This window comes from Malurus melanocephalus, unplaced genomic scaffold (genome assembly GCF_030028575.1).
Source record: "Malurus melanocephalus ecotype Western Australia unplaced genomic scaffold, MMel_1.1 scaffold_87, whole genome shotgun sequence".
NCBI lineage: Eukaryota > Metazoa > Chordata > Aves > Passeriformes > Maluridae > Malurus > Malurus melanocephalus.
This window is the reverse complement of record NW_026623319.1, coordinates 1,722,212-1,741,299: the sequence shown is the minus strand read 5'-3', so window position 1 is coordinate 1,741,299 and position 19,088 is coordinate 1,722,212. Positions and strand designations below refer to the sequence as shown.

At 48.2% G+C, this 19,088-nt stretch overlaps 1 protein-coding gene across 2 annotated transcripts in view; it reads right to left on the bottom strand.

Moving 5' to 3' along the window:
• The window catches only part of DAG1 (dystroglycan 1), a 49,341-nt gene extending 30,407 nt beyond the window's left edge, over nucleotides 1-18,934 (bottom strand). Inside the window, exon 1 of one of the 2 annotated variants that reach the window (XM_057368047.1) lies at nucleotides 18,727-18,934. The gene's annotated coding sequence lies outside the window, so the exon portion shown is untranslated. Of the gene's footprint in view, nucleotides 1-11,473; nucleotides 11,770-18,726 lie in introns of those variants that run through there. The other variant, XM_057368048.1, reaches the window with a different exon arrangement.
• Between the last annotated feature and the right edge of the window lie 154 nt (nucleotides 18,935-19,088).

Genomic DNA, 19,088 nt, shown 5'->3' with positions numbered 1-19,088 from the left:
AGCTCCATGGGAACATTACTCACCAGCTGACCCAYTTCCCGTTGGGAGCTGGGCAGGAGTGCAGGCACACAGGGCACTGGGAGCTGGCCGGATGCCAGAGTCCACAGGCCAGGGGCAAGGTGCGCCAGGCAGGATGCAGTCAGGTAGCAAAGGCAAGGGCACTGTGACTGGAATTACTGCTTCAACCGCTGCTAAACTGCTCTAAAACCTGAAGGCAGCAACTCCCAACACAAGCCCCCTTCATCCAAGGTGGAGCCCTGTGAACAGAGTTTGAAAAGAGCATTTTGCTGCTGGAAAAAGGGATATTTCTGAGATCTTTAATCTTTGCCACAGTCCAGCCTGCTCCCTTATTCTCACTGTGCTTATTCCTTGGGAAAGTTATTTCTTTCTTCTATGCTCTTTCACAAAACCAAGAAACAATCTGAAGAAAAACTGATAAGGAGGCTTGGGGCAGATGTGCCTTCATTTTTCTTAAAGATATCAACTATCTGCATCAGCAACGTCCCTGCAAAGGCAAATCACTGCGAACTGGAGCTGCGTGCCTGGAGCACCACAAACAGCAAGATSCACACCAGCTGAAGTAGCCAGGGAAAATACCTGCAAGCCATTGAAAGAGAGGTTTTATCACATCACCTGCAAGCCTATAGCTTATCCTGAGCTTTGCAAGCACACAGAAATGGAGTGGATCCGAAGCACTGGGGTAACACAGGTATTCTGACACAAGCACAGCAGCCAGAATGAAAGCTTGGAAGGAAAAGCATCCATAATGTCTTTTGTGATGGCAGGTTTGCTCTGTTTGTAACACACACTGCCAACACTCCCGGGAAAAGCTGCTTAGAGATCAACAGATAAAGGCCTTTGGCCATTCAGCCTGTTATTCCATGTAAATAGGGTTGCCCTGCTACAAAGAGGCATTTCCATATGAAGTGAAAGGAGCTCAAAAAATCAGGAGCAGCAAACTATGGCTCAATCCTTCTGAACCCCCGATGACCAGTGGGATCCTGGTCCCCTTTTCACAGGTGCAATCTGCAACCCGGAGTGTCTTCTCACACAAAAATCCAAGTGATCTCCTCAAAGCAACACCTCTTTAAAACAGAGTTTTGTCCACTGAAATAACTCCAGAGTCCTCTGAGATATGAAGCTATGTTTTGAAACGCAACARTGCAGCAAATTCAATTAACTAATCGAGTTTGTCTTCTGCTTGGGCATCATGGAAGCAAGATTTCCCAAATCCCATCCCTGAGATGTAGCACATTATTGATGAGGTGTGCTGCTGTAACCCTTCCAGTGTGATTACTGGATCTGCCYCCACCCTCCCCTTCTTCTCGACTCCTGGGGCAGGGAGTCCTGAATGGAGCATGGCATGCTCCAGAAAACTGGGAAATCTACCCTGCTCTTAACCTGAACCTTGGTAGAGGCTGGAGGGAGTTGGGGGGGACAGGAGTAAACCAAGCCGGAGGCAAACAGAAGCTCTTTAGAGGAATAAACCACTCGTCAGCCTGTCGTGATTGATAAGTACATCTGCCAGTCCCCACCTGCTGTTCACATTCCTGGCATTTCTTTCTGCAGCATTTTTTCCCCAACTGCTGCAGAGGAGATTTAAAGGAAGGGAAACAGGCCCCAGCTTAAATAAAACGTAAAGACATCAGGCCAGTTTTCTTGCACCACATTGGGCAATCTGCTGAAGGGGTTTATTGCAGGAGCCCTYGCAGGTTAAAAAACTTGTAGTGGGTGTTACGTGCTCACCTTTGCTCTTTCCTGCCCATCATACCTCTATTAAATTCCTGGCAGATAAAGCAGGGGACTCCAAAAAAGTCTCTGCAGCCTCCAGCCACACAGCTAAAGTAATTTTCTGCACTGGTCAACCACTCCCCAGAACACAGGGGAGATAAGGGTGAAAACACACCAGCTTCTCCTAAAGAGAGATGGCTCTGCTGCCTTCCCTGCAGCTGACAAGCACAAGCAGCAAAGAGCAGGCAGAACAATTGTTTGGAGCAGCAGCAGATACTGCTGGGAGAGCAGGAGTTTAGTTTTGGTTTTCAGYCCTGGACGTGGGCTAGAAGTTTCTCCATTTTATCATTAGTTTTAACATGGTGAGACAGTGATGGAAAATAAACCACTACAATTATAGCAGAGGGTGGAACATGAGCCTGCTTGTTGTCAGAATAGTAAAAAGAAGCTCTGAGGAGCTCTCAAGAGATTCAGTGTCTAAGTTCCCAACCTCTCTGTCAAACTAGATCAAAATTAGCTATTAGGATCAAGTTTATTRGAGCACATACCCATACTGAAATCCTATCAGGCTGGTTGCTGCAAGGAGCCAAGGCAAAGTTGGGTTTCTGGAGCTCGGGTGCCCCAACTAARGTGATTTCCTTTCACCGAAAGATGAACTCACACACAACTGCAAACAAATCTATGAGGYTGTACTAATTTGCAGTCTTTGGGGAAGGAGGGAGGAAGCAGCAGGAAACAATCACAGCTTTCCCCACGCCTGGAAGAGGAGTAAAATGTGAACAAAGTTTTCATTTCAGTACAGGGTGGATATTTTCATGGCAGGCAGAACCACTCCTTGGGGCAGAGAGCACAAGCAGAGCCTTTATAAATCAGGGGAGGGTGTGATATAAAATCTGACTGATCCTGGATTCCCCTGGGGAAGAACCCAGCCCTGAGAGCTATGGCTCAGAAAGGACACCTCAAACCCCAGGAGCACCAGGCACCCCTCTGCAGAACAGCTTCCCAGAYAGTTTTTGAGTTTTTATTTCCCAAAGCTGCCACACCTGCTTGTATGAAGGAGTGGTGGTGAGGGGAAGGGGAGGGCAAGCCAGGAGTGAGCAGCRTTTGATTAGCTGGCTAATGCGTGCAGCTGTCCTCCGGTTTTACGGCCCTTGGAGGAAATTTAAACAGGAACTTTCTATAAATTAACTGCCCATAAAATGAGCATGTTTTCTCAGCGTACCAGAAGGTCAGGAAAGGTCTGCTCTGCCCCCCGTTCCCAGGACATGGCCAACAGCCTCCACAGTTGCTGTTYCTCGTTCTGAAGTACGAGAACATGGATTGAGCCTGTGCAGCAGTGAGCTGGCAAAAGCACGCTCACAAAGCAATCAGAGTCATTCTCCATTCACAGCAAACTAATAATTTATCTTTCTCCTAAAATCCCCAATGCAATCCAGATGTCTAAGTAGTCTTTGTCCCAGAAAACAAACTATACCACAGCCTCAGAAAGACTGCTCCGGCTCYGCTTGCCAAAGTCCTCGCAAGGCTGTTTATTCTGCGGGAGCGACGCACACACATCGAATTCAACTCCTGCCAGGTCTCAAGGCTGCAAGCGATAAGGTGGTTATAGACACTCTCCCCCAACCTTTCTGGTTTCCTCTTCCTCGAGAGGATTATTTAAGAATTGCTCTTAGGGTTATTCTGTTGAAAAAATKCACCTGACACATTCCCAGTTTCGAGGAAATCAGGAGGATGGGAAAAGCCAGTGAAGCAAACATGGGAAATAAAATAAAGTAAATTGCTCAAGAGTGCAATTTAGGAGGAGAACAAGTGTGTGTGGTCACCCTCTGAGCCACGGGAGGAGAGGCTGTGGCACCGAAAACCCTGRGAAGGGCCGTTTCAGCAGGGGACAGGCTGGATCATCCCAGGAAAGGAAGAATGAAGCATTTGGCAGAAGGGCTGAATTCCTCTGGCAACAAAGGTTAAGCACACAGCTGCACCTGTCCCGGGGAAAGGGACCCATGCCAGGTGGGGAAGGAGAGCACAGCTCCCCCAGCATCCTGCTCTGGGAGTGTCGGGCAAGATAAGCAAGTTTCCCGTGGTGGGGGGCTCAGCACAGAGCCCTTCTGTCACACTGGATCTCCCAATCCRCTGGCAGCAGCTCAGGGCTGCAGCACGCCAGGGAAAAGCTGTCCAAAACACCTATGGAAACGTTTGGAASAGTTGAAAACAGTTTAGGAAACAAACGCTGACCAGCCACACAACTCTTCCAGGAATATTTTAAGTGTTAGTGTAGTTGCATTCCAGCCCCTGAGAATATTTTCTATAAATAAATATTTTAAATCACTTTTTAAAAAAATTTATGTATTAGTCAAGTGCAGTGCAATGGTCCACATTTTAGACCTGCAGGCTGCCAAACCAAAATTGCTGCTGATTTTTAAAACTGTGCTGCACTACCTAGGGTATGGCATACAATCACTTTTGGGGTTTTTTCAGGTACTTTTTTACAAATGCATTTATTCTGTAYTATAACATCAGGCCTCTACCATTACATTAAGTCCTGTGGGTTAAAACATCTTTATTCACAAACCAACAACAATGGGTTTATTTTCAAATCTACCTTTCCCCCCCCCCCGCCTTTTTTACAGGCCAATACACAAAAGAAAATACACCAGTAACTCTGCATGCAAAAAAATGCTCTCAAGAACTAGGTATTTTTGTCATTGACAAAGCCACAGTACGTTCCACTGGCAGCAGTTTCTGGGAGCTCCGTTTGAGCAGGGCTGCCAGGACACAAGTACTGCACGTAACAAGCCAACTACACTGCAGACATGCCAAAGCTCCCCGAAGGCCCTGCTYCTCTAAAGACACGGCAAAGAAGCATGTACAGGGAGAACAGATCATCCTGTGTCCTAAGCTGGGTATCCTGTCTGCACATAGACCTCAACCGATGCACTTCAACCCAAAGACACTGCACCCACAGGGATATTGAACCCTCTTGCAGCAAGGAAAACTCAGACACAGCAGCTGGGCTCTTGGAAGGTTCAAAGCATCAGCAAACAGCAGGGTATGGCTAAGGGCAGACTCTGCTCCCTAGCTCCCATTCCATATTGGATACAGGTCCTTGAGCACCAGTACCAACACAACACAGCTTAACCTTCAGAGCACAGACTTCCACTGGCACTTTACAGTACACAAATATTAATATTGACAAATAAATTCAGGCCTGCTTGATCCAAAACACACAACGCAGTGGCCAAGCTTGTGTTTTGTTTGGAGAACAGACCAGACACTTTGAGTCTGGCTGCCTCACTTATTTCTGAAAGCCAGACTTAAGTCAACCGAACAGATAACAACCAAGCTGAAAGCCCAATCCTCACCACAAACSCCTCCTGCTCATCAAGCTCTTGAAACTGAGAGCGGGGAAAACACCCCCAGGCTACTGCAGTTATCTCCCTCAGTGCTGTGGGGTGCTGGGAGAACACATGCCTGCCAGGCCAGGCACCTGGGGCAGGTAAGTGCCTGCCACTGTTCCTCACCACTATCAGCTAAATCAGCTCAGAGGAGCTCCGTGATGCTCAGCAGGAACAGGGCTACATGACCCCCCTATCTGATTTTCCATCCTTACATCTTAGGCTGTAAATTCTTCAGGGACAGCTGTGAGCAGGACATCCTGGCAGAGCACTGCTGGCCATGGCTAGCTGGGATCTTCACAGGGAGCCATGACAGCAGTTCCAACAGCTCCAAGKTAAAGATGCTGGGTAAATCTAAAAACTGTGAAAAATGTTAATTTCCTGCAATGGTATGCAGATTGCACCTAAGAAACTGTTTAATTGGATGCAGGGGGAGGAATTGAGGCTGAAGTGCAGCGATTTGTGTTAGGGATTTTTGTCTTTGGTGTAGGGTAGCCAATAACACCACATAACTGAAGGAGAGCTTTGGGGGATGGAGATTTGTGAGGCCACCGAGGTGACATCAAGTCAGATAAGGTTGAGAAATGAAACTTCCTATGTAGCACAAACATTAGGTTTGGAATGAATGCAGCAGAGTTTAAAGCAATGAGCACAAAGTAATAAAGGGCTGTTACTTGGCAGTCTGGGCAGAGAAAGAAAGGGACAAGGGCAATGAAGAGATGGGTYGTGAAATAAGGAAAAATGTTGGAGAACAAGGTCCTTCCTGTTGTAGGAGCACCTATGGACACTGTTGTAGGGCACCTATGGACAGACATGACCCCAAAGAACAGACTGAACACCCCAAGATGCCAGGAAATGCCCCAGACAACCTGTTGGACTCTCCACCTGGTSTGTGGCCAAGAGACTTCTGTGGGAGGGCAAACTAACACAAAGTGGCATGAGAGGGAAGGGTGACAGATCTGTCAGTCAGCAGCAGTGCCATTTATCAGATTTAGCWGTAATTATGAGCTTTAGAATCCTAAGTGTGAAAAATGCTCTAAATGGAAATTAGTACCAGTGCTGTTTATTAGCAAATCAATTAAACAGTCAATAACTCGATCGGCTTCTTGGGTGGAGCGCTGCTTCACAATAAACACTGCAGCCTCTCAGATCAGCTGTGGCTCCAGCCTGCATCCCAAAGGGGCTGGATCAGCCCAGGGCTCAGCAGGAWCCCCCAGCCCAGAGGTCAGGGCTGGCTGCTGAACAGGCACCTCGGTGGTGAGGTTAAGCCTGTGTGGGCAGAGAAGATCTGGGCTGCTTGTGCTACACATTTGMACAGTGATGACCCACCACTGAACACCGTGCACGCCACCACCACGGTGTAAACACACCGCTGGCCACACTTTTAATTACTTCTAATAATAAACTGGGATAAAGAGTTTAGAAGTTGGAAGTGCCTATGTAAAGCACACCTGCAATTAAAGAGACACTCCTCAACCACACCACGTCAGCAGGAGCAGAGAGCTGGCCATGCAGGGACASGGATGGAGCCCTCCATGCATCCTCCCACTCTTTGAGCAGGACTGACCTAAATCCTTCCCTTTTCAGACGCTGGTGACAGGAGGGAAACGAGCCGGTCTCATTAATTTCACCTCCCGCTGCCTGGTGAACTTGTCTGCAGGAAAAAAAAATTATTCAAAGCTATGCTGGCGACCTGGCAACTCAAACCTTCTGCAGAGCAGGAGGCACAAATGACCTGCTGCAGCATTGCTAACCTCATGGCCAAGCTCTGCTCTCACCCCAAGAGCTCCTCAAGTTATTTAGCTGTGGATGTTTCACAGATCYAGTTAGGACACCCAGCAAGGGAACCGTTCCTCTGCAGGGCAGTTGATGCAATAGAAGGGCACGTAGTCCATGGACAGCTGGTGGCTCAAAAAAGACTTCTCTGGTATGCAGGAGACCCTGAGTCTGGCACATTGCATGACACAGGCAACTCCTCCCTGCAGCTTCCTCAGATCCTCACTGSAGCCAAGTACACCGGGGCACCCTGTTTTCCTGTGATTTCCAGAGTTCAAGCTGATTTTTTTAATCTGACAGTAACAGTAGAAGACTAAAAAAACCCCACAGTGGCCTGAGCAGCTCCGGAGTCTAAAATAAACATGCCAAGCCCTATTTGTGATGGAGTAAAAATAGCTTGTTYCTCATACCTTCCCAGGACCTTTGCTTCATACACAAAAGCTTCACAGGTTAACTACCAAAATATCAGATGTGCAAGGAATGACTTGATTTGAGCTTTGCACTGTTTGAGGAGTTCAGAAAACCATCTCAGCCCCGCAGCGAAGGGATGAACCCTCAAAGCTCATCTCCCGCCCAGGGCTAAAGGCCAGGCACTGCCAATTCCCTTTAATAGAAACCACTGTCCTTCTGGAGCAAAAAAATCCAAACAAAAAAATCCACGAACGTCACTGGAATTACATCTTGTGCTCTTTCTTGGCTGGACACTCTTTAAATGACACTTATTCCAAAGAGTACTAACTATAAAATCTAGTCCAGAGCTGTGCTGCAGCCGGGACAGGCTCCCTGGGAAGCAGAGTGAGCACAATCAGTGTCTGCATCAAAAGAAGACAGACTGTGGCTGGTCTGTATCACTGTAAGACACACCACTTCACAGCGAGTTCTGCTAAATTAACTTTTTTCCAGGGCCTAAATGTATCTCACCTGGCACCTGTGATGGTCCTGAAGAGAAGAGAAAAACAAGACCTGGGAGGGGAGCACGGCAGGAAAGCCATCACGACACCAGTTTAATCATTACATCATTTCTAATGACAGCTCTGCCGGACACACAAGCAAGCACCAACCCATTTATGACTTGGACTTAAAAAGGGGCCAGAATCTGCAATGCATCTGAAGCCTGCTGGTATTTATATAGGCACTAAAAGGCACCCAGGGAAAAGGCCAGGCGTGCATGTCCCCAGCCCTGCGGGCCAGGCTCGCAGGAACCACCAGCCCCAGRAGCCTTCCCAGAAACAGCCAGCACATCTCCCTACAAGGCAGTCCTGCCAGGGCACATGCAGCTGTCCATCTGCCTCACTCCAGGAGCACACACACCCAGCCTTCAACCCAGCCCATAACACAAGGCAAAACACTGGTTCTAGGGGATCCCCAGGGAGCACTTCACCAAACACACCCACCACCAACCACCATTTAAAGGGTCACCGTTAAAATTCATCTCCAGAAACCTGGGCTCAAATTGAGGAATTTTTCAGCAATTTGGGGTTCTGGCTAAGATGCAGAGACATCTCGGAAGAGCTCTTAGCACAGCCACGCTCATTTTACRTAACAGGGACAAGAGAAACAAATTTACTTGCTAAATACTCATTGAGTTTAGCTGGTCACGCTCAACATTTGTATTTAAGATTATGTCCTTAGCCATGACCATATCATACTGAACTAGCATCTGGTGAGACACTGACCACACGTCCCTGAAGTTTCTACCTCCTGATCTTGCACTTTGAGTCAAAGGCTTCAAGAGATGGAAAAGCCACAGTCTCCCTTCAGTATCTTCTTTCTATTGCTAAGCACTCTAGCAAGTTAATAAGGRAAAACAGACACCTTTGCTATGTTTTACATTGTCTGGCTACCTCCTCCTGTTGTTAGACTTTCATCATTTATGGTCAAAATTATTTCAGAGAACAAGRAGTGATCTGCAGCTTTCCAACCCTCTTGTCCCACCTGCCTACACACTGTCACTGAATGGTCACCTCACCAGATGCTTTAAGGTAAAAATCACAAATTATCTTATTTACATGAATAWTTGGTGTTAGCTGTTTCATAAACACTGCTGCTTTTAGAGGAAGCTTCTCTCAAGTCCCCTGCTCTCCTCACTTGCCATTGCTTCCCATCCTTTCAGCTWACTCTGAAAGGGCAAGACTTCTGGAAAAAGAAATCCTTCTGGTAGGCAGTGGTATGACAGCCCAGACACCAAACATCTCACACACCAATAGCCTCACCTCATGGGCAAGAAAGGATGCCAGCTCGTGCTTCCACCCTCCAATGAAGTGCACCGTGCTTCCTTCCTACATCAGTGAACTTTTCCTCCTATTCAGTGGCCCACAGAGATCTCCAGGATCACACAACTTGGGGCCTGCAAGCTGTAAGCATCATCCCACATTGGCAAAGACTTGGAAAACATGTAGAGAAAGGAATGGCTGAGCTTTCTCCCTGCCTCTTCCYCACAGGGCAGATGTGCCCCTGCCTGCTTGAAGATCCACAGCAGCATTACAAACAGCCTCATCATCATTTTAAGCTGGTGTAACTTCCCAAGGAAGCATTTCCACCTCCCCGTCCCACTCCTCTCTTCCCTTTGTGCTGGTACAAGAGTTACAGTGCACAGAGAAGTGGATGTGGGAACTGAYGCACATTAAAGAAATGCAAGGAGAGACAGACAAGAAGCCAGTTTCTATCTGCCTCAGCTTCTGGGCTGGATGTGGGGTCTGCAGGACCACTTCTCCTTTCCCTTGCACCAGCACAAGGGAGAGGCAGGACCTCTTCTGCCAGCAGCACCAGGTTAAACCAAATGARAAGCTGAGCACACCAAGTTTGGACCCTGCAACAAACTGTGCCAGGCAACAGSACTGCTCAAAGACACCAAGGAAAACCCAAACAATTCCAAAGATAAAGAGAAATTAAACTAGGTTCAGCTGGACATCTCCCATTCATTTCCCACTATTGTCCTAAGCAGCATCTAAGCAGCACATACTGAGAGCTACGGTCACCTCCCACAGCCAGCTGCATCCTGATAGCAGGCAGAGCAATTCCCTTACAGCAGAAGTCTCCAACTGGATCTATTCCACATTAATAGTCCGCTCGAGCACTTCTGGGCAAACTGCAGCAAGCAGGCGAGTGACCTGACGCAGGTTTCTTTTCAGCCAYTAAACCACTTTAAAAGACATCTAAAAATACATGAAATGCTTTTCTCATGTGACTTTCCTAAGCGAGGGACTGCTCTAAAGCCTGCCAACCACAAATGGAATGAGACGCCACTGCAGGATCTCTTTTCCTGCACCAACAGCCTCTACACTGGCAACCTGTTGAGTCCAGGAGATCAGCTGAAGATAAAAACCTGGAGCATTATGCTTAGCACTATCAGCTTTAATGTAGCACCATTCTCTGCAGTGGGCTGTGCTTCTGTTCAGGATCACCACCCAGATGGGGAGCTGCAATGTTTTGCTGTGTTTCTTTCTGCTCCAGAAGGATCTTTAATAGTTACACACAGAAGAGTTCAAATTTATACTCCTCCCCACCAAGCCTGAACTAAAAAATAACTTCCCAGCTCTGCTGACACAGGTAATTCCTCTCCACTGAGGAAAGATGGTAAATAGGACAACTGTTTGCCTTTGAAAAGGCTTTGCAAATCAGCTCAGATGGCTGCTGCCACRAAGCCCAAGCAAGACACTGACCATTTCAGCTGATCCTCAAGCTCCTTAGAGTAGATTAACATCACCAAGTTTCCCATCAAGACTCTTCTTCCACTCCCASAGGGGAGCAGAAAAGCTCTTTAGAGATGCAGACCCCTGTGCTTATAAGCTTCTGTACATGCCAGTGTCWGCTTCTAACCAGAGTAGACACTGACACCAGGAAATGAAAGGTGTCTGCTCCTGGGCGAGCTCAAGCTGCAGAGCTGAGCCATCTGCTTCTACTGAAGCCGAGGGTGGCTCTTCCTTGCTCCAGACACCTCACCGTGTGCCCAGGCAGCTCCAAGCTTCAGCTGACCTTTTCCAGTTGGCACAGCCTACGACTGCTGGTCCCAAACAGGGCTCAGAGTCAGCTGTGCAGAATTCACTAATAATCATCGTCTTAGTCACTGCTCAAACAAGAATCTCACCCCTAAACACTTGCCTAGGGAGTCGGCTTAGCCAGCCTCAATTCCCATATATGACCACAAATGAGGACTTAAGCATGTGGAGCAATCTTTCCTGGGCTCCCAGCTGGAGTGACCAAGCCACCCACTACACCAGTGTAAAAGACACTCCCAGGGCAGAGCTCTGCACCCAGCCTTGCTCTCCATGATCTCCCTCATGCTGGTGGTGGACAGTTTTTCCAGCAGCATGTGAGCTGACCAACTCACCACAGAACACAGGTATGTGTGGCCAAGCTGTGCCTTCAGAACTGTGCCTATCTGCAGCAYCTTCATCTTAACTTCAGGAAAAATCAAACCCTAAATCTCACTGCCTCCTCTGTTCTCTGCCTTTCTTTGTGGCACAGGGGAGAAACTGCCTCAAAAGATCTCCTGAAGCATCATAYCAAGGCAAAGGTTTTGAACCAGCATGTGAACAGACTAAGAAATCCATAAAAAGTGCGAAGAGGCTTACCTGGAGTCAGCAGGATTAAGTTCCCTATACAAAGTTATGCACCTCCAGGGGAGGCTTTAGGAGCCTGCCATTCAGGGAAGAGAAAAAAGCTGGAGGCTGCTGAGCTGGGTCACACTGGAGCAAAGCGCACAGCACCAGGATACAGCACAGAGGTCTGCAGGAAACAGCTTCTTCCTGTGATGGCTCGACGACCCCTCTCCCCTGGGATATCCACAGGGCAGGCACAGCTAACTGCCAGACCAGGCTGAGCTCACACAGCCATGTCCAGTCACCGAGGCGCCGGCAAGAAATGCACGGCCCTACCTGTCCCGGCAGGAGCCGGCTCCAACGGGGAAGCAGGAGGCGGAGGCAAGCAGCACTCGCACCACTCCCATCGACCCAGCGACTAGGACACTGGAGGAGCTTTGGTGGAGCAACACCCATGGAAGAGGAGGGTCAGCATTCCAGTTTTCAGGAATAATGGGTGTGCAGTGCAATGGTACTGGTGCTGGGACACTGGTTTGAGGGGAGGGTGGTGACTGAACCACATCACAGGCTGGAACAGTGCTTCCAGAATGAAGGGAGCTCGTCCACCTCTRGCTGAGGCTTTAAGCAAACCTTCTCACGCCCAAATTAACCATGGTAATCACGGAGTCTTTCCCTCTGCCACATTCAGCACACGGAATTGCACGCAACTTTTATCCCAGCTGATCACCATCACTGCACAGGGGAGCACTGCTGCCTTCTCAAGGCTTTAACTCCTCAATATACAATTTTACACCATTGCCAGAAGCAAGTGAAGCCCTTTTTCATGTTAGCTTTGACTACAAAGCTTTCATGAGGCTGTAAAGTCCTATTCTTACACTTTTCTTACAGTTTAGTGCCAAGGGTTCATGGGCTTTGCATGCAGTACTGTTACAACATGTTGCTTTAGCTTTCTCTAGACATTTCTGAGTATTTGTATTTATTTCAACAATTGTCATTCCCAAAAGATCAAATTTCTAACCTTTGTAAAAGCTGACCCCTGATATTCAAAATCTTATTCTATGATGTGGTAACTCTTGCTTGAAAGAGCAACACCAGCACAAGGCATACGGACAGACATGAAACAGTGGTTCTATACACACCATTGGAAGCACAAAATCGCCCCAAGGAGGACACAGAGTTTCACATTTTGGCTACACATCTCACCCTGGAGAAGTGAACTGACACCACTGAAATGTGTACAGTACCAGGGCACAGACCTTTACCTTACATTGCATCAGAGTGTCAGTCCCATCACTCTGTATTACTGTCATCAACACAAACATTAGTGCCCAGCCTGAAAAACCCCTGATCTGTCCTGGATGCTCAGTAAAATAAGGATGACTGCCCTATTCATGATGCTCTATCCCACACAGGATGAAAATATCTGTGTGGTGACCACGCTCTAGAACTTGTAGGACCTCTTACACACCCCATAMAACAACTATTCTGTGCATAAACATCACACTGGTGAAGTTTTCAATAAACTCAAATGAGAATTAATCAAAGAAATCAATTACATGAGTTGTTTGCGCCCATTAAGTTCAGTTGATGCCAGTACCTCTAAAATTATACTTTCCCACATGCATTTGCTATTGTAGGAGAAAGGAAAGATGCCAAGGAATTTCAGGAAAAGTTAGGCAAAGGAGGTTTTGAATTTTAGGAAAAATACTAGAGGAAGATTCTGTCTCAGAATCGGCACAGTCCCACCCTCATGTACAGCCAGTCTTTACCTATATCTGTAGACGCAGAAGTTTGATTTTCAGAGAAAAAGAGACAGYTACACTGATTCTGTGTAGCTTCCTGGTAGGATCCTATGAAGTTGAATTCAGAGAAGGCTTTAGAATAACCACCTTTTATCCCCTTAATGTAGGCCCCCAGGCACTATCATAAAAATTCCACTAGAAATATTTCCTTTGGGGTGTGGAAACACCCATGCATGGTCTGTCATGCAGGAATCAGCTCCTACGGCACAGAGAGCTCACGCCCCAACAGAGGTCAAGACCYAAGCAGAAAGCCTAAGGGACACAAACAGGGAATCACTGCAGCCTCAAATATGCCYCTCATTCCCCACCTAGAAGTCCACACCTGTGTAAAGCCTTCCTGCAGGAATCCCAAGTGCCACAACACAAAGATCACACCTTACACTTCAGCAATACTTAAAGAAGACCTGATGAAACTTCTTGCTGTRGAGGGAACTCCCAGCTAGAGACCAGTACTGAACAGCTGCTTTAGAAAAAGTTTATGGGAGAGGCACAGAAGCCTTACTGGAAAAACTCGCAACTATTTCCAACCTTAAAGTGGAATCTGGACAGCATCCTGGAATGCTGAAAAACCAAGCACTACTAATAGGGATCTTGGTCCCTCTCTGCTGAAATTGAGAAGTCCCGAAGAAGACACATACAGTAGGAAATCCTTTTAGAGATTAATGGAAGCTCTGGGAAGAGATTTGTTCCCCACAGATCCTGGAAGAGCCCACTTGGGGCAAAAGGGAAGAGGCAGTCAGAGCCACGCTAGCAAGGACCAGCAGCACACAGTTTCCACATTGCAATCTGAGGCTGTGACAGTGGCACAATGCTTTCACATCACCTGTCAGGATTCAATACTCCAGTGGAAAACCACTAGTTCAAACTATCACTCAAACTCATCCAAAAATCAATTCCTAGCCTTTGGGACTGATATAAAATGATCAGTATCYGCTACTGGAAACTCTCATCAAAATTACTGAATGCTAATCCCCACCCTTAAGGAACACACTTCACAGAAGATTAAGCTTTCTGAAGTAAAAATGTACAGTCTAGTTCAAAAAAAAGAGAGGAGCCCATGAGAATTCAGCACACACATACAGCACTGGTGTGACGTGTAGCTGTGKGAGAGTAAACTGAAACCTCTCTGTAACCACTTCTTAACCCCCAAGGAGGGAGGGCAGGAATGCCAGGTCCCTARCAAGGAGTATCTGCACCATCAAGTACTGTAACAAGGGGCTTCTGAGCCAATTTACTTGAATGCTAGAGAAACCCGCATACAAAATATTTTAGAAGCTACCCATATAAACATCTATGAATCGAGCCCTTCTCAGAAAATACAACAGGAAAGACATACCATACCCTTACTCTGGGTTGCAATGATGGCAAAAGCACTGTGGTGAGACCACAAAAAGAACTCATTAGCGGAAACCTTCAGTCAAATACCTTTTTACAGTCAGATGAGGCTGTGAGCCTGTTTTCTAAAGAAAAACCCAAACCAAAGYTGAACACTGCGGGGTTGGGACAAATTTTATTGATGTTTCCAAACCTCATCCTCTGTGTGTCAAAGTCAGACAGCACTTTGAATCCCACCAAGAATTACTCTCCAGGCCTAGAGGATACCTGCAGGACAGTGAGACAGGGGGGACAACTCAACCCTGAAAAAGTAAATATCTGTTATGGCCAAAAGCACCATTACAAAGGGAGAGCTCTGCTGATCCAAAGGCTTCCTGCCTCCAAAGATGGTCCAGCTCCCTTCCCTTGCAAAGTGAAAAAAGGGTCAAGCTGGAAAAAAAAAACCAATTTATGCCAAATTAGCAGAGTCAGCTGGTCAATCCATAGGCTTAGCAGCATAGCTGGCCCCTGGAAGGATGCAAGAGGGCACAGCTGAAAGCAGAGAAAGAGAAGGGTCCTTCTAAGAATATCAAACCAAAAGGGTGGCTGAGGTGAGCACTTGCTCTGATCTAACCCACCACAGGAACCATGCCTACCACGCCTTCTGCAGGCTGGGCCTCACTTCCTTTCCCCCTGCACTGCTGKGCTACAAACTCTTGCTCGTTGGGGCATTTACAAGCTCCTTCCATGGACAATCCAGGTTACTAAACTGCAGAAAGTTAACCCATGGAYAAAACAGGTCAACTGAGCAAGATGACTCAACTGAGCAGGCACCACAATGGCATGTCTAGGGTCTGACCTCGACGTTCCAAAAGCAGTGAGGCTTACCTAGCTCAGCCTTCCCACACAGCTCTCTGCTGCTCACTGTGCCTCACCCTTGGACAACCAATGGCAATGGCATGGCCTGGCACTGACACAGCCATGTGGATGAACACCRTTTGTGTTGAGGTTTGGGAGGTATTGTGAGTTCTCCACAGATATGTGCAAGGGTCACAGTGAGGAGCTGTGAGAGCACAGGGTAGCCCTGCAGCCCCTTCTGGCTCTCATCCCTCACAATATTGTCCAGGGACAGGATGCCAGACATGGAAAAACTCTGCAAGGCTGCATTGCTGCCATGATCAGAGATTCCAGGGAATTTCCTAGGGTGTCTCAAGGCTCCGAGAAACCAGCACTGAAGTGACCTTGAGCAGGACATGGCATTCAGGAAAACAGGATGCCCCCATTGCCTCCCCAGCTCCAGTCAAAGCCATGCCACCCACCTTGTCCCGTCTCCTCCTACTCAGTCACCCAGAACAGTTCACAAACCAGGCACAAGAGCCAGAGAGCTTTCTGCTGGTCCCCAGGTGTGCAGGGAGTTGGTCTGCCTGGCCAGGGGACTTGGATCATCTCCTTCAGACACTGCTGCATCAGCRGATCAGTTCAGACAGTTGTGAAAAATCCACTGACAAAAATACTGGTAGCATCAAACATATACAACCATCTTTCTTGCTGGGAAGCTAAAATTTTATCCCAGAAAAGTTGAACGAGAGACTGTTTCAGCCAACAGATAGGCACAGGGAGTTACACAGATAGAACAAGGCACCAGACTAGGATGTGCCTGCCTAGAGTGTTCACACAGATTAATATAYTAACTTTCCATTCAGCAGTACCTTAGCAATTTACTAAAATTCATTCTCACAGATCAAGCCCTAAAAACATAGGCTCTCTGGGTTGATATTTTATTTTTCACAGCTTAAACATGGTCACAGTCCTTTGCAAATTAGGTTTAACGTACAGAGSTCTACTGATTGCACAAACATCCTAAGAACAAACATTTTCAGCATACCAAGAGCTCAGATACTCTAGGTCAATCCAACTGTGTTTATTTGTATTTCGCCCAAATCACCGCCAAAGTACTCGCAGCTCAAGGAGCAACAGCCTCCCACTGATTCAGCAAGAGACCAGAAGTAATTGGTAGACAGTCTGCAAGCACCACAAAGAATGCCAGAGGCATTTATTTACATGACCCCTGTTTGCCTAAGAAGAATTCAGCGTYTGCATTTTCCTCACTCAAATTAATCATCACTAGACTTCACTCCTCAGTACTATTCCTCAGCTAACAGGAGTAAAGGCACAAACCACCCAAAATCATCCCCACAAAAATTTTCAGATAACTGTTACTGACAGAACAAGGCAGACTTTTACTCCATCAGCTGGAGTTCCTCCCCAGGTTGGTACAGCACCCTGCTATCTCTCCAGGCCAATTTGTCTCATCCTCTCCCCAAGGAACATGGAAAAGGCAAGGACACACCATTCTTACTGTTGAGCAACACCACTCCTGCCAGGGCAGAACCACCACACCTTCTCTGCCAGGCTGATAATGCACTGCATTTCCCACCTGTGCTGCAGACACTAAAGCATGAAAACTCCCRGAGGATCCAGCTGCTGCAACCACAGTGTTCTCAGATCCCAGCACGACCATGAGTCTTTAGTGCAGAGCCCCAAAGCACCRCTCAGGCCTGTCTGCTGGCACACTCCTACAAGTCAGGATGCAGCAGGGCTCCCTCTGATGCTACCCCCTCGCTGTCAGGGCATGGCTCTGCCCAAGAGAKGCAGGCCAGAATTCCTCCAGAGCAGCCACCCGTGGAAGACAAGTCTCAGCCAGAGCGCTGGGCCAGCTCTGACCAGGCGCTTCACAGCGGAAGCTGGCAAACGGTCCCACTCTACCTGTCACACATCCTCCTTGGCTTCTAAGAGCTGCTGAGCTCAGCACTTCAGATACTGGAAGATGAGAACAGAGTGGGTAAGTTACCACACTAATGTGTAGTTCCAGCATTTCTAAAAGCAGACAAGTGCTAGGGGTCAACAAATCCCACACAACCTTACTGTTACACAGTGAGAGCAAAACACCTTTACTGCTATCAGCCCCATAATTCTTACTGATTTTCCAGGTCTGATACCAACAATTAAACACCATTTACTACTCTGTTTATACAATGCTTTAAGAAATGGGTATGTCTAAGCCAGCAGGCACTGTCAGCAACATCTCCCAGTTATTGGAGCATCTGTGCCAGCTCCCAAAGAAGTGAGCATGAACTCCTGCAGCAAGGATTCGGCACGACCTGGAATCAGCCAGGCTTTGCTGATTACTCCTCTGAGTAAACAGTGGTGTTCCCAGCACTTCAGCTTGCTCTCAAGCTCCTTCCGTTGGCATACTACCCTATATTTAGGATAGRAGAGCGCAATGACAAGCATCGGGAGGAATGAATAAGTGGTTTAGGGTGCTCGGTATAGCAGCAGAGACTGTGCAAAGAAACCTAAGAATCAGAAACTCCTAAAGTGAGGAAAGGAATCTGTAAAGCTAAAGGTGGGAAGAAACAGCATTCCATGAAGAAAGTTAAGTTGCAAATTTTGTTAAGAACAGTATTCCCAAGGCAAGAGGCATTAGTGGTCCACCATGTAACAGYAGTGGGTGGTGGAAAGAAGATCCCGGCTGGAAGGACTAAAAGAAAGGCAAATTCTTGGGGTCTYTTAAACAAAAAAGAAGATATTAATCTCATTTTGAACAGGTGAACGTTGATGGCATTTTCCCAAGCCTAGGAGCCCAAAGTTCCAGGACCACAGGAGATATAGCACCTCATGAATGCTACAGCCAGGTCCCACATCCCCCTGCCCACACCTTCCCACCTGAGCAGCAGGACCTAGTTACACTCCAAAGTGTAAAATTTGCCAACTTCAAATCTGTGGCAAAACTCAGTAAATCCAGGCCTGTTGACTTGATGGGCATTGGAAACTTGGGTGAGGCACTTTGCAGCCTGTTGCTTCCAAGCAGCCAAGGAGGCCACAAGAAATAGCCAGCATTTACACCTTTTTAGATGGTAGAACTACTAACTTGCTTTTAGTCACCTGCAGCAGGGACTAAAGATAAAGTGTGCCGGTAGGTCTGTCCCTCCCGGAAAATCCTCTGCTGTTAGTCACGCTCCCAGTGCCCGGAGCCAAGGTCAGCCCTGGGAAGTGGCGGGGCCCACGGAGCCCCACAGGGGTAGAAACGAGGCGCTGTCCGGTCACCCTGTGTGGGACAGCCACCTGTCCCCGAGGGACACCCAACTCCACCAGTACCTGGACACCCACCTGCGCTCCCACGGCGCCGGGCCGGTCCCGGTGAGCGGGCAGAGCCCGGGACACCCACACGGGTTTTATCACAGTCAGAGCCGGCTGCCGCCACCGACAGCACCTGGGCCGCTCTCGACGAAGCCCCGCGGTTCACCCGGTACAGACAGGGCCGGCACAGTCGCTCGAAGCCCCGGGCCCGCTTCGCCTCCCGCCCGGCCCCGCCGAGCCCTCTCGGGCGCGGCGCCCACCCAGGGCCGAGAGCGGCAGCGGGAAAGCGGCGCAGAGGGAGCGCGGCCCGGCGGGAAAGCGGTACGGGGCCGACCCCACAGGCCGCGGAGGGCGCGCCGAGGCTGAGGCGGCGCCGCGCCGGGAAAGCCACC